General features: G+C 53.0%; 1 protein-coding gene across 5 annotated transcripts in view; it reads right to left on the bottom strand.

The window, feature by feature from the left end:
- CHDH (choline dehydrogenase) overlaps nt 1–13,845 on the bottom strand; it is a 38,031-nt gene extending 24,186 nt beyond the window's left edge. For 2 of the 5 annotated variants that reach the window (XM_055342667.1, XM_055342669.1), the window contains exons 1-2: nt 13,695–13,845; nt 9,807–9,877 (exon numbers count right to left, since the gene is read on the bottom strand). The gene's annotated coding sequence lies outside the window, so the exon portion shown is untranslated. Of the gene's footprint in view, nt 1–9,806; nt 9,878–12,359; nt 12,426–13,694 lie in introns of those variants that run through there. The other 3 variants (XM_055342671.1, XM_055342672.1, XM_055342670.1) reach the window with 2 other exon arrangements.
- Between the last annotated feature and the right edge of the window lie 87 nt (nt 13,846–13,932).

Here is a 13,932-nt window from a genome sequence, read left to right as displayed (position 1 = left end):
TATGTCCTACGATGGAGTGTGACTCAGACTTAAATAGAAATAAAGTTCTAATACATGCTACAACATGGATGAATCTTGAAAACATTATGTGAAGTAAAATAAGTCAGTAACGAAGGGACAACTGTTGTATGGTTCCACTTATGTGAGATAAATTCAAAGAGACAAAAAGATTAGAAGTGACCACGGGGTTGGTGCTGGTGCGGAGAGCAAATTGCAGACACACCTCTGAGATATGGCAGGTTTGGTCCCAGATCGATGCAATAAAGTAAATACCACAATAAAGTGAGTTAAATGACGTTTTTGGTTTCCCAGTGCATATAAAAGGTACGCTTACCCTAAACTGTAAGTGTGCAATAGCACTATGCCCCAAAAAACAATGCATATGTCTTAATTTAAAAATATTACTAAAAAATGCTAACCATCCTCTGAGCTGATAGAGACACGTCTTTTGGCTGGTGGAGGGCCCTGCCTCCGTGTTGACGGCCACTAACTGATCGGCCGGTGGCTGCTGAAGGCTGGGTGGCTGTGGTGATTTCTTAAGTAAGACAACAGAGAAGTTCGCTGCACTGAATGACTCTTACTTTCCCAAATGGTTTCTCTGTAGCATGCAATGCCATCTCACGGCATTTTACCCTCTGAAAATTGGTGTCGGGACGCCTGGTGGCTTAGCAGTTGAGCATCTATCTGCCTTTGGCTCGGGACGTGATCCTGGAGTTCTGGGATGGAGCCCCACATTGGGCTCCTGCATGGAGACCACTTCTCCTCCCTCTACCTATGTCTCTGCCTCTTTCTGTATCTCTCATGAATGAATAAATTTTTTTTTTATTTATGATAGTCACAACGGGGGGGGGGGGGCAGAGACACAGGCAGAGGGAGAAGCAGGCTCCATGCACCGGGAGCCCGACGTGGGATTCGATCCCGGGTCTCCAGCATCGCGCCCTGGGCCAAAGGCAGGCGCTAAACTGCTGCGCCACCCAGGGATCCCCTAAATAAAATCTTTTTTAAAAAATTGTAGTCAATCTTCTCAAATCCTACCGCTGCTTTATCAACTAAGTTTGTGTGATATTCTAAATCCTTTGTTGTCACTTCAAAAATTATCACAGCATCCTCACCTGGAGTAAATTCCAGCTCAAGAAGCCACTCCCATTGCTAACCCCTAAGAAGCAACTCCTCATCAGGTTTTATCATGAGATTGTAACAATGCAGTCCCACGTTCAGGCTCTACTTCTAGTTCTGGTTCTCTCGCCGTTTTCTCTACATCTGAAGTTACTTCCTCCAAGGAAGTCTTGAACCCCTCAAAGTCCTCCATGAGGGTGGGAATCTACTTCTTCCAAACTCCTGCTCATGTTGATATTTTGATCTCTTCTCATGAATCACACATGTTCTTAATGGCATCTAGATGGTGAACCCTTTCCGGTGGGTTTTTAATTGACTTTGCCCAGATCCAGAGTTAGAGGAATCACAGGGTATGGCAGCTAGAGCCTTACGAAGCATATTTCTTTTTTTTTTTAATTTTTATTTATTTATGATAGTCACAGAGAGAGAGAGAGAGAGAGAGAGAGAGAGAGAGGCAGAGACACAGGCAGAGGGAGAAGCAGGCTCCATGCACCGAGAGCCCGATATGGGATTCGATCCCGGGTCTCCAGGATCGCGCTCTGGGGCAAAGGCAGGCGCTAAACCTCTGCGCCACCCAGGGATCCCACGAAGCATATTTCTTAAATAATAAGACTCAACAGTTGAAATTACTCCTTGGTCCATGGGCTGGCGAATGGATGTTGTGTTAGCAGACAGGAAAACAGCATGAATCTTGATATACATCTCCATCAGAACTCTCTGGTGACCAGGTGCTTTGTCAAAGAGCAGTAATATTTTGAAAGGAATCTTTTCTGAGCGATATGTGTCAATAGTGGGCTTAAAATAATTAGTAAAACGTTTTGTAAAGAGATGGGCTGTCACCCAGGCTTTGTTGCTCACTTACAGAGCACAGAGTAGATAAGCATAATTCTTAAGGACCCTAGAACTTTCTGAATGGTAAATGAGCATTTGCGTTACCTTAAACTCACCCTATAAAGAGTGTCAGCTTGTCCTTTGAAGCTTAGACGCCAGGCACTGACTTCTCCTCTCCAGCTCTGAAAGTCCTAGACGGCATCTTCTTCCCATACAAGGCTGTTATATCTACACTGAAAATCTGGTATTGAGGGTAGCCACCTTCATGAATTATCTGAGCTAGACCTTCCAGGTAATTTGGGGCAGCTTCTACATCAGCACTTGCTGCTGCTACACCTGGCACTTTTTGTTGTTTCCTTAAACCCCATGAACCCACCTCTGCTAGCCTCACACTTTTCTTCTGAGCTTTCCCACCTTTCCCAGCCTTCACAAAATTGAAGAGTTAAGGCCTTGCTCTGGATGAGGCTTTGGCTTTAAGGGAATGTTATGACTGCCTGGATCTTCTCTCCCGACCACTCAGACTTTCTCCATCGCAGCAACAAGACGTTCCACTTTCTTATCATTCGTGGGTTCATTAAGTAGAACTTTTCATTTCCTTCAAGGTCTTCCTCGGCATTCACAACTTGGCTGTTTGGCTCAAGAGGCCTAGCTTTTGGCCTGTCTCAGCTTTCAACGTGCCTTCCTCTCTAAGCTTCATCATTTCTAGCTTTTTTTTTTTTTTTTTTTTTTTTTTTATTTATGATAGTCACAGAGAGAGAGAGAGGCAGAGACACAGGCAGAGGGAGAAACAGGCTCCATGCACCGGGAGCCCGATGTGGGATTCGATCCCGGGTCTCCAGGATCGCGCCCTGGACCAAAGGCAGGCGCCAAACTGCTGCGCCACCCAGGGATCCCCCATTTCTAGCTTTTGATTTAAACTGAGAGACAGGGATCTCTTCCTTTCAAAGGCCTTCCTCCTACCCTCATTGGCCTAAGTTCAATGTCTTTTTGCCCCAGGGAATAGGAAGACCCAAGGAGAGGGAAAGAGAAAAGGAATGGTGGGTCGGGGAGCAGTCAAAACACACAACATTTATAGATGAACTTCACCACCGTATACCGGGCCTGGTTCGTGGCACTCCAAAACAATTACAACAGTAACATCAAAGATCACAGACCACAGATCACCATAACAAATAATAAAGTTTGAAATACTGTGAGAACTACCAGAATGTGACACTGAGACATGCAGTGAGCAGGTGCTGGTGGAAAAATGGCACCAAGAGACGTGCTTGACGCAGGGTTGCTGCAAACTTCCATTTGTGAAAAACACAGATCTGCAGAGCACAACACAGCAAAGTGCAATAAAACAAGGTATGCCTGCCCACATCGTTTCGCGGGTACACAACTTCTGTTTGAAGTGACGGGACATTTTGGAAATGGATAGTAGCGATGGTTGCACAGCACTGTGAAAGCACTTACTGCCCCTAAATTGTACTCTTAAAAATGATTTAAATGGTAATTTTTATGTTATGTATATTTTTGCCATAATAAAACTGCAAAAGACCCTCCCATATCACATGCTACACAATTGCAGATGTTGTTGTTGGGGGATTCAAACCTATGACAGAGGAAAGGGTCAGGAAGCCCAGGATGTTGCTTCCAAGCAGGGTGGTCTCAGGTGTTCTCACCTGCACCTGCCATGCTGTGACTCTTAACCCCGGTGGCAGGGGCATGTACATTCATAGAGCTCTGAAGGTACAGACCTTCAGACAGCTTTGAAGGCCTGAAATAATTGGTATTAAAAGTTGACAGGACTAGGAAGCAACACGGTAGCTTTATCAGAAGGCATCAGGCCTACTGTGGAGAAGTGAAGACAAGCCTCCTATTCATGGGATGCCAGCGGGTCACTTACTCTCCTTGACCTCACCACCTGTCACAACTCTGCCTCCAACACTCCCCTCCACCATGGAAGGACCTTTAATTGCTCCAAGTTCTGGGTCTGACCTCCAACTAGGGCAGCATTTCTCCAGCCTCTGGGGAGGGGTAGATTAATGTGCGGCCTTTCTGGGTGGTCCCTTCCTCTGTTGGAACTAGGAAAGTCCCTCAGGCACCTCTGCCTCCCAGTCCCCAGCCCAGGATTTGCTGAATAATGGAGACCAGAGAGCACAGGGCACTTGCCTGCTTTCACTTCCCCTTCTCAGGATGCACGTGGTCCAGCTCTCCGCCCCACATCATGCCCACACCATGGCAAGGGGTAGGCTTTCCTTTTCTCTTCAGGCAGGCTTGGTGCCCAGCCCCCAGAACATTTCCCTGCTCCTGAGATCCCTCTGCGGGAGCTGGCTCCCTCCTCCCCTCAGAAAGCCCAGGCCTTGGGCTGGCGGGAGCAGAGTCTCACTCAGGCTCCTGGTTCACAGTGCTGGAAGGTACGGGCCCTATAACACACTCACTTTGTACAAGGGAATGAGGGGGTGGGAGGAATGGGGTTGCAGAGAGAGGGCTCACTACCCAAAGGGGACTCCTTGGGGTCAGGGACCCCTAATCCCTGGTGCAGTGCCCCCTCGGGCTTCCAGACCAGGTGAGTAGGTACACTGATCCACAGGGGGCAGGAGTCACAGGGAAGGAGCCCTGGAACTGGTCATGTGGAAAGTGAGGGGTTGGGTGGGGGTGGATGTAAGGAACGTGAGAGAAAGCCAGGATAGCATGTGGGTTCATAAAGTGTGGGGGGGGGGGGGTCAGTGGATGGGGAGTCCTGCCATAGGCCAGATAGCATCCAAGGCTTCCTTCTGAGTCTAGGTGCCTATATCCCTGACCTGCCCTGCTTGCTGGAACCAACCCTGGCTCTGTTTAGGGCCCTTGTCTGTCCGCTCCTGGGCTCTGAGCAAGAGAGGAAGGGGCAAGAGGAGACGTCCATCTGTTCTGCCTCCCAGTCCCAGGGAGAAGACCCTCATGCTACACTGGTCTTCCCGGGGCACCAAGCAGCCACATCGAACCACCCCTTCCATCCGGCCAGGCAGCTTGGAGCTAGGCACCTGGTCCCTGTGACACTTTAGTCTGGAAAGCAAGAATCTGGTCAATTCAGGCCCTTCCTCCTACCCTCATTTCAGTGATGGACACAGCAGGTGGGTCAAGCGCAGATGAGTGATGGGCAACAAATGTAGGAGTCTCCTTATGCCATTAAGTATCGCTAGAGGCCTTTGTCACCGTAGTACTCAGTAGTGACTAACAATTCTCATTTCAAATTCTTAAATCAGTAGGTGAAGATGTGTATTAAATAATGTGCCAAGGGGATCCCTGGGTGGCGCAGCGGTTTGGCGCCTGCCTTTGGCCCAGGGTGCGATCCTGGAGACCTGGGATCGAGTCCCACGTCGGGCTCCCGGTGCATGGAGCCTGCTTCTCCCTCTGCCTATGTCTCTGCCTCTCTCTCTCTCTGTGACTATCATAAATAAATAAAAAATTAAAAAAAATTAAATAATGTGCCAAATGTCATGGTCAGAATTTCTTGTAGAATGACAAATTTCCATGTAATTTTGAGCTTTGTGACCAACTGCATAGGAAGTTCGGTCATTTTGGTAGTGTCAAATTGCAAGAGAAATGTACCCAGAATAAAATGCTTACTTGTCCTCTCTGGAGTACCCACTCTTGGGACAGTCGGCCTCCAGAGTCACACAGCTGGAGAACTAATCAAACCCTCTGACACAACACTTGTAACAGGTTCTTCACAATTTCTTGGCATACACGCGTGTGTGTGTGTGTGTGTGTGTGTGTTTGTGTGTGTGTTTCCTTTGTAGCTTGTGCTGTGTGCAGTGAGCTGGGCTGGTCAGACCCTTTGGGCCCCTCAAGTCCAAGCTTTCATAGGCAACCCAAGAAGAGATGACATGACTCTGGAGAGAGACCAAGCAGGCTCAGCTAGGCTTGAGGTATAAGACCTGCTTCAGCCTTTGAGAAGCTCCACTAGGGCAAGGCCAATGGCAACGATTCTGCTTGGGGCACGGCAGAGCGTGTAAACCCTTCTAAAAGGGAATGGACACATGAGGACTTCAAAGGTACAGCCCTTTGTTTCCATCTCACTTCTAGGAATTCAACCAGAGGAGAGCTCTTCATGACTACAAAAAAAATACAAGCGTAAGAGAGCTGTCCCGTGTTGTTTTTGCTGGAAACCAATGATAAAAACCTAACTGTCCACCACTAGGGGATGGCATAGGGAAAAAAATGGGCCCATCGACGTGAAAGGACCTGTTTACTCTTTTAAATAGTGACTCTGTAGCCTTCTCACTGTGGATGCAGCCTGAGCAGACCCAAGTACATGGGCCGGCTCCTTCTGACCATCGAGGCCCTTGATGCCCAAGGAGGGACTGGCCTTCACACCTGTCTCTGTGCCCTCAGGCCGGGATGGTGACAACACTGCCAAGAGAATCACAGAACGCATGGTGGGGACCACAGCCATCCTTGCCTCTGTGGCAGTGGCTGCGTGTCATTCTCAAATGGAGGATTCAGGTCAGATTGCCTGCCTTTGACCTGACCATCTATCTAGTCCTGGCTTTGGCCTGCTCTCCCTGCAAGACCTCCAATAAGGTTCTCACGTCCAGGCTAGGCTTTGTGTGGGTGGAATGGACAATGCTCCGTAGCTGCCTTTGTCTGACCATGAAGCTCCTTCAGCCATGGAACCAACCAGAGTGATCATTATATTAGTAATAGCAAGGGCAGCTGCCCTCTCCTGAGCACTTTACATGGGTCCCCATGCACATTCAATCCCCCAGACATGTGGGTGGGGATGGAGCATGGGAAGGGGGGGGGTCTTCATCCTCCTCCTCCTCATGATCAGTCTCATGTCACAGAAAGGCAAACGAGCCTGAAGGGTGGAGCCCCTGCCCTGTCTCAAATTGGAAGCCAGGACGCCCCCACCATAGGCCTAAACAACAAAACCACATCACAGGAGCCAAAAAGTCATGGTGACATGAGAAGAGTGCAGGACACCATATGCCGACACCAGAGCTCTGGAGGCCAGAAGCAGGAACGGCTCAGCTGCTTTCCTGCAGCTCAGCAAAGTCTTCCCAATGGTACAACCATTGGTACAACCTGTGGCAGGCTGAGGTGAGCATGGGGTGATGGCCCAGGGTAGGAAGGGTCTTGATCAGAGAGAGATGAGCCCTGGCTGGGAGGTGATGGTCTAGTGAATAGCCCCGGGGAACTGCCTCCTCCCCTTCACTGCCACCCCTGAGCGAGGCTACCCCAAGATGGCACAATGAGCTTCCTCAGGGCCCCATGGCTCCTTTTGTCCCAAGAGCCCTGCTTATTCTGTCCCCTGCCCGCTCTACCTCCTTCCACCCCACCATGAGCCTTGCAGTATGGGTTCCAGGAGCACAACCATCCTCTCAGAATCCATCACCTAATGGCCTGGTGTGGGGGGCAAGAGCATCTCAGGCTTGTCACTGAGCAAGAGGGTGCCCCTCTAGACGTTAACTCCCCTGAAATCTGGGCTGCACTAGCCCAGGTAATGGTGTTCTATAGCAGAGAAGGCTGGGTGAAAGTAGCGGTGTTGGGGGGCACCTGCTGGAGGTAAGCACAGGTAAGTCTGGGCCGAAACGAGGGAAGGGCTGAGGGCACAGAAGATCCCAGGGCCTTGGCTCTTATGCAGAAGTGATGTAACACCAAAAACAGGGATGCTCCCCCCATCCGGGGTGTTGAAGGCCTTCCTTGGGCCACACACAGTGAGGACACAGAGGCTACCAGGTGGCCTAGTAGCCACGGGTTACCAAGATTTCCACAGGCCGGGCCTGCCCACAGAGCTGTGATGGGATCTGTTCACATACAGACAGCAGTAGGGGGAGCTCAGGGCTTCCAGAGCCAGGAACACAGCAAGCGCTCAGTAAGTGCTTGTCACCTGACTAGTATATAAAAATACATTGTTCACTCCAGCAGAAGAGGCAGACATGGAAACTGAGGCACAGGGGGGGCCAGGGACTTCTCTTACAAGGCCTAGGGCCAGCACCTCTGAATCTGTCCACTTTTGTCCACCCCACAGACACCCACCTGGACCCGGTTCCATCACCTCCCACTGGGACCCCTCCTGATAGTTCCTGATGGCATCCCTGCCACCACGACCCCCTCTGCACTCTCACCTATAGTCTGCACCCCACCCCCAGCAGCTGGGGGAATCTCAGAAGGAAGGGGAGCCCCCAACTAGCAGAGGGTCAGCTTGGGCCTCACCAAAGTGATGAATCACACAGAGAAGACAGAATGACCAAAACTCCCTCGTGTCCAGAGAGGATCCGAATGGGAGGACACAGTACTGCTTACTGTACAGGCCACTTGTAGGAAATGGGCCTGAGTCAGGAAGGAGCAAAGTCCCCTGGGCGGCCCCCCACCCCCCCACCCCCCCACCCGGGTTAATACAGGCAGGCCCAGCAGGCGACCCAGCAGTCACCCCTCGCAGTCCCTGCGCAGCACGGCTCCTTCTGCCCACGGAGCCTGTCCCTGCAATTTAATAAAACCACCTTGCTGCACCAAAGACGTCTCGAGAATCCTTTCTGGACTGTTTGCTCTGAACCCCATGTTTCCACACCCCCACCCACCACCTCTTTCCGCAGAAGGCCTCCCCTCTGCTGTCCCACCCACCGCTGCCCTGCGGTGCATTTAATCAACTTCTAGCTCTCTGAATTCTTTTACCTCCTGCGCCACTGAGCAGGAGGTAAAAGGGGTGGCCCATTGCCACCCCACATCCAGGGGACCCCCATTCCATCGGGAGACACACCACACCTACAAAATATCCTCGCCAAAAAACTCAAACCCGAATCTGCTTGCACTTCTAGATCTACCTACCAATTCAGAGGAAAGTCAGGGGAGCATGGGATAGCACCCCCCCACAGCCCCATCAAGGGAAACGCCATATATTTATTTCTTCAACAACAAATTCAAGTGAAAAATAAACAAGACAAAGAGAGCAAAATCTCTGAGATAAAGCAAAATCTCTAGAATAATGTGTGGATCTTACTTAGATTCTGGGAATGTGGGCAGCCCCTGAAAGCGCCGCCTTCAGCCCAGGCATGATCCTGGAGACCCAGGATTGAGTCCCCACTTCGGGCTCCCTGCATGGAGCCTGCTCCTCCCTCTGCCTATGTCTCTGCCTCTCTCTGTGTGTCTCTCATGAATAAATAAATAAAATCTTAAAAAAAAAAAAAAGATTCTGGGAATGTGAACACCTGCTGGGCTTTTGAGGATATTAAGGAAATCCTTGCTTGTCAGATTTGACCTTGGCCCTGTAGTTACACTGTTTGAAACCCTCTTTCAGGGGCCCCTGGATGGCTCAGCGGTTGAGCTACTGCCTTCCGCTCAGGTGGTGATCCCGGAGTCCCCAGATCGATTCCCCACATCAGGCTTCCCGCGGGGAGCCTGCTTCTCCCTCTGCCTGTGTCTCTGCCTCTCTCGGTATGTCTCTCATGAATAAATAAAATCTTTAAAAAAAAAAAGTATCTCTTTCAGGAATACATACTAAAAAAATCGAAAGGAAAAAAATACGTATTTGGAGTTTGGTTTACAATCACCATAGGTATGACTGGGGAGACAGACCTAACAGGATCACACCCTCCCTGGGATGGGCAGGTGGAACTCGACACCTTCAGGCTCATTTTGTTCCAAACTTTCCATAATAAAAGAGAGTCGTTGCTGCTGCCCCTCTGCTTTAAGGCTAAAACATCCCTGCCACAGGAGTGAAGGAAAGAAAGGAGGGTGGACCAGAGAACCCTCCCCTCACCACACTCCAGGCAGGGGACCAGGTCTAGGCTGAAGGATTCCCAACCATTCCCCTGCAAATCCAGGCTGCCTCCCTCCTCTTTCAAGCCTGCTTTTACACAGTTTTCAAACCTCAATTAAAAAACACACACCTCACACCCAGCTATGACAGGATTCAGGAGAGCCGGCCGCCAGCACCAGCCCACACGCTGCTGTGGATTGTCTGTAAAAGATAAGCACAGCATCGAAAGTCAGAGTTGAGAAACTTTTACAGTAATTCCACACAAAGCCTTTATGTCGGTTGGGTCTCCTGGCAAGGTAATGGGCTTCCAAAAGAGGAAAAAAAGATCACTGGTTGTGATCCTGGGGTTGCAGCCCCAAAGTGGTCACCCCTCTTGGTTTATTGAGGCCCTCTGGATCTCAGTTTCCTCATCTATAAAATGGAAACAGAGCCACCCCTTTCGTGGGTTTGTTAGGAGAGCAAAAGAAAGTCAGAGCCAAAAACACCCTTTGATAAATGAAAAGTGCCACCTGTCACATTCACAGCGTGGCTGCAGTCCTGTCCTTGCCCTACTCCCTACGTAGCTTCACTCACCCTGCCTCTCCTCCATCAAGTGTGACCCTGGCCAATAATATCACTGATAATAGAGTCATTCACATATCACTGATCAAAAAGTAGGTCACCAACCCTGCTCTGTGTGCCCAATAACCCTCCCGAGAGGACTGGAAGGCTGACAGCATCACCCCCCCCTTCCCCGTGTGCAGCGGGGGGCTCCGGAAGGACAGCATTCCCTGCCCCCTCCCTCTGTCTTTGGACTTGCTCTGGAGGCCCCGCAGGACAACGTATGCAAAGGCCTATGCAAGTGCCCCGGAGCTGGAGTTCACAGCCTGGTCCCGGTGGTGTGCTTTTCTGGGCTGGCCCCTCCTCATGGCATCAGAGCAGATGATTGCCCTGGGTGGCCCTGCTGGGGACAGCGGGGGGGGGGGGGGGGGGGGGGGGGCTTCCTGTCCCTGGCTGGGGGGCAGACACAGGGTCAGAGGAGTACCTGGGGCAGAGCTGCTCCCAACAGCCCCAAGTCCCAGCTCAGGTGGGAAGCAGCCAGAAACTACTGGCTCTTCAAGAGACAATGAGTGCACGTTGACCGGCCAGGGCCTTGATTAATATTTGCAAAAGGAGCAAAGTAGAGAATTCCATCTGGATTGAGGCGGGGCCTGGGGTATGTCAACAACCTCCATGGCCTTGTTCTCTCAGGGATGGCCCAGGAGGAGAAACAAAGGCCTGATAAAGGTGATAGAACCTGAGACTGTGACCCCATTTGAGTGGGGAGGAATTTCCTTACTCAGTCATTGAGGTATTATTATTATTTTTTTGCCCCGCCTTCCCTTCTCCCAGATTTACACAGCATCTTGAACTCCTTCAACTTCCTTCCTATCTCTTCAGTCTCCTAACAGCTCTGCCCACCCAGAAGAGTAGATGTCAGCCCCATTGATAATGAGGGACACTGAGGCTCCAAGACACCAAGAGCTTCACCCGAGGTCAGCAGCACAGCTGGGCAAACCCTGGAGTCTCACCTGCTGGCGGCAGCACAAAGCCTATCCCAGGAAGTCTGGGGTCAGGTGCCATGGGTATTAGACAGGGGGGTCTTCTGGGCTGCACTAGAGGCCCTGACCGTCACTCTACCAGAGGAGAAAAAGGAAGAAGCACAAACCAGCTCTCCCGGTTTGCTCATTTAAGCATTTAAAGGTGCCTCCTAAATCCCAGGACGTGAAGCCACACTGCATGGTGGCTCTTTGAGAACACCAGACCCAGCTGAATTCATGGCTGAGGAGGGGGAGGTCAGAGCACCTCCAAAGCTTGCTTCCCTCACAAGCTCAAGTCACTTCTTTGAGCTGATGCTACTTCACCATTTCCTCTGCCCCCTGGCACAGAGAAGGGGACGGAGCAAGAGACCACTGGTACTTAGTGGCCCTGACTCTGATTTAAAAACCACAATGTTACTGGGCTCAGGTATTCAAACAAATGGTGTCCCTTCTGGCAGGGCCCTCAAAGGCTGCATACTCTCATCAATGAGGACCTTTAAGGAAGGTCACTTTTTGGAATGACCTTCCAAGCCAGCGTGGAACCACCCAAGAAGACAGGCAGGCATCACTTGCCCACAGAGAAGACCAGCTGTGGCTGCAGGGTCCGCCCCTCCACACCTCACCCCGCAGTCCTGTCTGCAGAGCTGGCCATGGGCATCATCACAATCCGGGAGCCCCGGAGGGCCAGGGAAGGGTTGGCACTGTGCCCTCACACTCCCTTCCCAGGGGCCCCCCTTTCACCCCTCCTACCACATGCTCAGGGACTCCACTCCACACTCACTACCCCTTCACCTATCAGCTCCGTCCCCTGGAGAAAGAATTCTGCCTCTCCTCTTCTTAAAACCACCCCCACCCCACTCCCATCTCTGAACCCACTTCCTCCCATTCCCGTCTCTCTCCCTCTTGCCAAAGGCACCCCAGATTGCCAGTGACATAAGCCAGGCCAACCCCAACCTCTCTGCCCCATTTGATTCACAGCGGTGCTCCCTCACCACTGGATTTTCCCACTCCCTATATATGTCTGACTCACAAATCCCATCTCTAGGTCTCATGGCTTGTCCCCAAAACCCTCACACTCAGTCCCAAGCCCCCACAGCAAGGCCAGCTGGGGCACACAGCTGTACCTTGGAGCCTGGCCCATGAGGAGCCTCAGCTGTTCATCTAGAGAATGCATGTTGGTTAGCAGCTGCTCTCGCTGGTCTCGGAGGGGCTGGCCCTCTGTGCCTACACAGCCACCCGGGTGGCCTTTCTAAACCTTAAAACTGTCCCACCACCTAAAATTCTGCTGTCATTCCTAGGCACCCCGGGACAAGGTTCACAATCTCCACCTGGCCCCTGAAGTTGTCTCCATCAGCAATTTCACGGCAGGGCGGGCATATGTACCCTTGAACGCACCCTCCTCACATTCATCCCCAGTCCAAGAGCGCCCATCAGCCAGCACCTGTGTGTCATTCACCTTTGCACCCCAGTACTGGCACCCTGCAGATGTTTGCTGAGAAGACACAGAACGCTCAGGGCTGGAAATGGTCTCAGGGACCACAGGGCTCAAAGCAACTCAAGAGAGGTTGAGTAAGGGGCCCCAAGGTGAACCAGCCCCAGGCAGGGATGAGCTGACATCCCCACCTGAGCCATTCTCCCTGGTCAGGAACTGGGAGAACCAATCCTCTGGAAACGTCACCTGGAGCCCCACAGGTAGCCTGTCAGCCTCAGATGACCTTGAGGCTGGGTCTTAGAGTCCACGTCAGCCCCAAACCAAGCCCCGTAGGGCAGGCCGGCCTGGCCCGCACTAAGATCTCGGCAAAACCAGCTGTTTGACAAAGTCCACGTCTCCTGCCAGCTGACAGCTCCCTCCTAAGTCTCACCGCCTCTCTAGGCCTTGGTCTCCTCCTCTGCAGAATGGCCTACCTCGGCCTGCATGTTTAAGCGGCGTGAGCTGGTCACCCGGACCCCGTCCTCTGCCAACGGAGCGGGGCTGAGTCCCACGCTCTGCGATCCACTGGTGGCACCACTAAACTTTTGCTGACTTGTCCCCAGATCGCTGTCCCCAGGAGGGGCCCTGCAGCGGGCGTCAGGCCCCTCCAAGCCGCGGGGGCAGAGCCGCGCCGGGGCCCAGGGTGGGGGTCGGCTGGGGGGGCCGAGGGCGCGCCCCGGTTTGCTTTCCAGGCGGCGCGCAGGCTCCGGGCCCCGCCGGCCCGCCCACCCGCCCACCCGCGCGGCTGCGAGCCCCCGGCGACCCAGGCTTCCGCTTTCGGAGCCCCAAGCGTCGGTGTCAGACCTGGGTTTGTGCAATAAGCACACTCCAGGGAGGCTGCGGGCAGGGAGGCTCCTCCGGGGAGCCCGAGCAGGCCCACCCTCTGGTTCCGGGGTGGGGGGGCGCCCGCTGCGTCTGGTGGGGTGCAGCCCGGGGCTCCGGGGCTCCGGGTCGGGGTCGGGGTCGGGGCGGGCCCCGCGCGACTCACCCTGGGCGGCCGGGGGCGGCGCTCGCTGCGGCGGAGCTCGGGACGGCAGGCCCGGTGCGCTCCCTCCAACCGGGGCGGGCGCACGGGGCGCGCTCGGCGGGGAGGGCCGCGGCTGCGCGGGCGGGCCCGGGGCGCGTGTGCAGGCGAGCACCTGGCCCGCTGCCCGCACGTGCGCGGCGCCCGCAGGTGCTCCGCCCGCCAGATGCCCCAGGCGCTGGCCCCGGCCGGGCCCCGCGAG

This window comes from Nyctereutes procyonoides, unplaced genomic scaffold, assembly GCF_905146905.1.
Source record: "Nyctereutes procyonoides isolate TBG_1078 unplaced genomic scaffold, NYPRO_anot_genome, whole genome shotgun sequence".
Lineage (NCBI taxonomy): Eukaryota > Metazoa > Chordata > Mammalia > Carnivora > Canidae > Nyctereutes > Nyctereutes procyonoides.
The sequence above is the reverse complement of the archived record's forward strand: the minus strand, read 5'-3'. Positions and strand labels throughout refer to the sequence as shown.